Raw genomic sequence first — 6,572 nt, 5'->3', positions numbered from 1 at the left:
AATGTTAAAAATAATCTATGCCATGAGGACATCTAGGGATCAAGTGTCTGGGTGGGAAAAGAAGTGTACAGGATAAACTGCTAATTGACTGTATGACCACTTCTAAGAAGGATGGGAGCTGTGTGGGTATGGGTGTGAATTGGTATCTCATTGTGGATTTAATTTGCAATTTGCATTTACTTAATGACTAAAGAGTTAAAAAGTTGGCTTAAAGCTCAACATTCAGAAAACTAAGATCATGGCATCTGGTCCCATCACTTCATGGGAAATAGATGGGGAAACAATGGAAACAGTGACAGACTTTATTTTTTTGGGGGGCTCCAAAATCACTGCAGATGGTGACTGCAGCCATGAAATTAAAAGACACTTACTCCTTGGAAGGAAAGTAATGACCAACCTAGATAGCATATTCAAAAGCAGAGACATTACTTTGCCAACAAAGGTTCAAAGGTTCAAAGGTCTAGTCAAGGCTATGGTTTGTCCAGTGGTCATGTATGGATGTGAGAGTTGGACTGTGAAGACAGCTGAGCGCTGAAGAATTGATGCTTTTGAACTGTGGTGTTGGAGAAGACTCTTGAGAGTCCCTTGGACTGCAAGGAGATCCAACCAGTCCATTCTAAAAGAGATCGGTCCTGGGATTTCTTTGGAAGGAATGACGCTAAAGCTGAAACTCCAGTACTTTGGCCACCTCATGCAAAGAGTTGACTCATTGGAAAAGACTCTGATGCTGGGAGGGATTGGGGGCAGGAGGAGAAGGGGACGACAGAGGATGAGATGGCTGGATGGCATCACCGACTCCATAGACGTGAGTTTGAGTGAACTCCAGGAGTTGGTGATAGACAGGGAGGCCTGGTGTGCTGCAATTCATGGGGTCGCAAAGAGTTGGACACGACTGAGCGACTGAACTGAACTGAACTGAACTGACTAAAGATGTTGAGCATCTTTTCATACTTTATTAGCCATTCATAAATGTTCTTGGTGGAATATCGGTTCACATCTTTTGCCTATTGTTTGCTTGGGTCCATTGTTTTTTTTTTTTTTTTCACTTAATATAGTAGACATTTTCTTTTTTTTTTTAATTTTATTTTATTTTTAAACTTTACAATATTGTATTCGTTTTGCCAAATATGGAAATGAATCTGCCACAGGTATACCCGCGTTCCCCATCCTGAACCCTCCTCCCTCCTCCCTCCCCTACACTCCCTCTGGGTCGTCCCAGTGCACCAGCCCCAAGCATCCAGTATCGTGCATCGAACCTGGACTGGCGACTCGTTTCATACATGATATTGAAAGGTTGTTGTTGAATCACGCGAATACACCGGGATTCTTGGCCCCCGGAGGAGAAGAATTCAATCCGGAGCCAGAGACGAGGCTTGATCGCTCAGAGCTTTTGTGTAATAAAGTTTTTATTAAAGTATAAAGGAGATAGAGAAAGCTTCTGACATAGGCATCAGAAGGGGGCAGAAAGAGTACCCCCCTGCTAGTCTTTAGCTGGATGTTATATAGTCACTAGCAGTCTGTTAATGAAAGAAAGGAATATCTTAAAATTCAGAATGGCACCAGGCCCCTCACCCATAAGATGCATTTTGGGATAAATGGTTTATCCTGGGCCATAAAATGATTAACTTGAATCTTGAAGAAGGGCAGACCACCATACAAATAGTTTCATTTACATAGATTAGGGGAACAATATCCATACTGGTTTGTCAAGTAGGTTCTGGGCCAAGAGGCGGAACCGACTTGGAGACAGAGTTTGGGGTAAAGGCATAGTACATTAGCATAGCTTAAGACAAACATTTCCATAAGAAAAAGGCATTGGTTATCTCTAGACTCGAGAATAGCTAACTTCAGGCGAAACCGGGTGTCATTAGGGCAACACAATATTTTAAGAGAAACCTCCCTTTAAATTTGTATAGAGAAGGAAAAAATATTGCTAGTTTGTTTCCTCCTGCAGCTTAAGAGAGATAAAAATGTCTGACACTTGCAGGCTATTTCCTCTATTTGGAGACCCCTGGCCTTCCTGCCTGTTACCCTCTCAATATTACACATGTTTCAATGCTATTCTCCCAATCTCCCCACCCTCTCCCTCTCCCACAGAGTCCGTAAGACTGATCTGTACATCGGTGTCTCTTTTGCTGTTTCCATTGTTTTCTTATTATTGAGTTGTATGAGCTCTGTGTAAATTCTGGTTACACGCTGCATCCGATCTGTGTTTTGCAAACATTTCCTCCTAGTCTGTCAGTCTATTTCCTGTCGTACAGTGTTCTTTTGTTCTTGTTTTTGGCTGTGCCATGCGGTACACAAAATCCTAGTTCTCAAACCAGGGATCGAATCCATGCTTCCGCAGTGGAAGCTTGGAGCCCCAACCACTGAAACGCTAGGGAAATCCATCTTTACGTGTTCTTAATGTTGTCTTTTGAAGTGCGAAAGTTCTGAGTTTTAAAGAGGTCCATTTTATCCATTTTTTTTCCCATTTATGAACTATGTTTTTGGTATTGTACATAGGAAATCTTTTGCCTAGATCAAAGTCTAAAGATTTTTTGTGTTTTCTTCTAAAAGTTTACTTATTTTCTCTCTTACATTTAAGTGTATGACTTAGATTTTGCATACAGTGTGAGGTGAGGGTCTAAATTCATATTTTTGCAAACACAATTGTCTTATTATGAAATAGTTTTCTATAACATTAATGTTGACAGGAACTTATTCCATTTCATGAACATATTTTAAATAGCAAGATCCTGATAAATGCTTAACAACTGTCTCTAAAAAGAAACAAAAACAAACAAACCAAAAAAAAAAAAAAACCCAAGAGCCCTAATAAGTAGCACTTACGAATTCCCCGGGTGTATATAATCCAAACATTTCCAATTTCAGGTTACCAATGTTACATAGTATCATGGAGTGGGGACAGATCTCACAACTGGCTCTCATGAACTGCTACAAGTTGGCTGCAGCACATTACTGAATCTATTTAATCAATACCAGGGCCATCGGAGGAGTTTTGTTTGCTTCCTGTGTTTTTCAGTATATAAAAGATGTCCCTCAAAGCAGGAAGCAGCAGTCTGTTTTCTTCCCTGCTATAAAAGAATGCTGGCCCTCCAGAGAGTGTTACTTCTGTCTCACAATGAGCACAACTATGGCAGCAACCTCCCTGTGGCCGTATTTAATAATGCCCATCATATTCACCTTCAGGACAAGTCCCCACCTTACTTCCTGAAAAAGATAAAGAAAACTCAGTTTTGACCAAACGGAAGTACAAAGCTGCTTGAACTTCTGCAATTTTGCAAAGACACACATTCAACATTTAAATTATGGGGTTGACTTCTCTTTTCCTCCCTCTTAGGAACCAAGTATCCAATTAAGCAAATGCGGTAGAGTCAAATATTGGTCTTCACAGGCACTGAGGTGATGTCAATTGTGAATGGCCACAATGTGTCAGCTTCCTGAAGGCATCTGGGCTTCTGAGTAATGTGAGGAAATAACTGGGGTGTGACACTATTTCAAAGAAAATGCACGCAATCTTCCTTTTGAGGAAAACCTTTTTTTTTTTTTAATAGAAAATTATTTAATTAGTATACATGTGTTCCCCATCCTGAACCCTCCTCCCTCCTCCCTCCCCACACCATCCCTCTGGGTCGTCCCAGTGCACCAGCCCCAAGCATCCAGCATCGTGCATTGAACCTGGACTGGCATCTTGTTTCATACATGACGTTTCACATGTTTCAATGCCATTCTCCCAAATCTTCCCACCCTCTCCCTCTCCCACAGAGTCCATAAGACTGTTCTATACATCAGTATCTCTTTTGCTGTCTCGTATACAGGGTTATCGTTACCATCTTTCTAAATTCCTTATATATGCGTTAGTATACTGTGTTGGTATTTTTCCTTCTGGCTTACTTCACTCTGTATAATAGGCTCCAGTTTCATCCACCTCATTAGAACTGATTCAAATGTATTCTTTTTAATGGCTGAGTAATACTCCATTGTGTATATGTACCACAGCTTTCTTATCCATTCATCTGCTGATGGACATCTAGGTTGCTTCCATGTCCTGGCTATTATAAACAGTGCTGCGATGAACATTGGGGTACACGTGTCTCTTTCCCTTCTGGTTTCCTCAGTGTGTATGCCCAGCAGTGGGATTGCTGGATCATAAGGCTGGATCAAAAAAGAAAACCTTTTAAGAAGTGAAAATAAAATGGGGGGGTCCCTGGGGTAGATACTCTTCATATAGTAGTTACTAAATCCCTGTTTGGAGCTCTGTGCAATTATGCAGCTCTATGCACATTGTTCGGAGAAGGCAATGGCACCCCACTCCAGTACTCTTGCCTGGAAAATCCCATGGACGGAGGAGCCTGGTAGGCTGCAGTCCATGGGGTCGAGAACAGTTGGACACGACTGAGCGACTTCACTTTCACTTTTCCCTTTCATGCATTGGAGAAGGAAATGGCAACCCACTCCAGTGTTCTTGCCTGGAGAACCCCAGGGACAGGGGAGCCTGGTGGGCTGCCGTCTATGGGGTCACACAGAGTCGGACACGACTGAAGCGACTTAGCAGCAAGCAAGCAATGCACACTGTTACAAAGTAGGAAGGGGCAGAGACCTGGGAGGCTGGGGAGGGTGAGAGACGAGAGGGACAGGGGACACTGGGGACTAAGAGTGTGGTACCAAGAAGGTTCCGAGCAATTACCACTACCCCACAGAGCTTCAGCCCAAGTCTTTATAACTTATAACTATTATAAGCTACTCTTTTTGCTTAATATGAAAAGCAAGGCTCAGGGACATGGTGAAGCCCTTATCTGGCATCTTCCGGTATTTATATACCTGTGTTTTAAAACTGTGCTCACTGTGTGCACGGGGCCCCTTCTGAACAGAAAACTCAAACTCAGCATTTTCTCATGGCTCCCGCTCCAGCCTCCATGCCCGCCCAGCACTACCTCCTGCTCAGGAATGCTGATGCTGGATGTTCTCGGAAGAGGCATCACTCCTTTTCTTTCCTCTGTCTCTTTCCCTGCTCTTCTCTCTGCTCTTCCCTCTCTCTTTTCCTTCATCAATTCTTTTCACAAAGAATAGTTATTCTTATGGTGTGCTCATTTGAAGTGCTGGAGAGCGCTGAAAGAAGGTACAGAACAAAATAAACCCCCAAGGTGGTGCTTTGTATGGCATCCTCAGAGTCACGCCGAAAGGCCATGCCCAGAATCCCCTGCAGGGTCCAGGTGAGCGCCTGCAGGAGACGACTGCTGTGTGAGTTTCAAGAGTGAAGCAACAGGCACAGTGCTGTGCTCTGAAGGTGATAGCAGGGGCCGGTGTGCTGGCTTACAGGCTCCGCTGATGGTGTAGGGGAGTGTCTGCACCCAGAGTCCACTGCTCCTGCGTCCTGGGGCACCGAGGCATCACCAGGCTGAAAGTGCAGGTTGCCCTGCAGGTCCCAGTGTGTCCTATGGGGTCTGGTGGTGCCCTCTGGAGCCCTCCTCTGCAGTGATGACTCAACCCTGGATGCGGAGGCAACAGCCTGCACAGACTCACCGACTAGCTCCCACAGCGGTATACACTCCAGTTCCCAAACAAACCCGTACCTCCAAAGGTTCCCAAGCTCTCTCAGTTCATCATGCCCTTATTATCTTCATACTTTTTGTTCTCAGTGTCCTGGACCTAAATACCCAACAATTCCACTTCTTATGTGGTTAGATCCAAACAACTGAAGCATGCTTGAAAAGACAATCCATATAAATCGAAAAAAATAATATTTGATTTTTTGGGGGGGGCACCCTGCACAGCTTGTAGGATCTTAGTTCCCTGACCAGGAATTGAACCCAGGCCCTCGGCAGTGACAGCACAAAGTTCTAACCACTGGACCACCAGGGAGTGCCCTGATTTTATTTTTAAACAGTCAGTACCAGTGGGATATGTGCAGCTGCTGGGCATGGCCCAGCTTCTCAAACCTTGGAATCCCACTGGGCACTGCCATCCTCATTTCCTCTTTCTCACTGCTTATCTCAAACCACTGGAAACCCTGCTCTGCAAAAGACATGACAACTTCGAAAGGCATGTACTACAATCTCATATTGGAATTGTCAACTACCTCACACTAGTAGTTCCTGTGGTGTCCAAGAAATGTCAGGGATCAATTTACAGCCCTTGAAAACTGAAAGAGTTCCACGGCACTCTCGTGAATGCACTGAGACCCCTGGGGGCGGGGGAGGGACAGCGAAAGGACAGAAGATCCAACTTAAAGGGAATCTCACTAGATAGATCTGGGACAATCTGTGCATCAAAAGAAACACAATATTAGGTGGTATGCCACTGGAGAAAAAAGGGAATCCAGGAGGTAGCAATAATATATGTAAATACACACATGAGTGGGATAGAAAAGATTTAGAGTGTCAGCTAATAATAATCACTTATGGATTAACATGTACAAAATACAGTGGGGAAATTTGGTAAACACCTTATAAAACAACGGATGAAGTTTAACATCTTTAGTCGTGAGGTGAGTTGGCACCATATGCCTTCTGATATTGAGAAGAACACAGCATCACTGCTGTGATTGTCCTGATTTTTTGAATATGTGA

This window comes from Bos indicus, chromosome 22 (genome assembly GCF_029378745.1).
Source record: "Bos indicus isolate NIAB-ARS_2022 breed Sahiwal x Tharparkar chromosome 22, NIAB-ARS_B.indTharparkar_mat_pri_1.0, whole genome shotgun sequence".
Lineage (NCBI taxonomy): Eukaryota > Metazoa > Chordata > Mammalia > Artiodactyla > Bovidae > Bos > Bos indicus.
Note: the sequence above shows the minus strand (reverse complement) of the source record.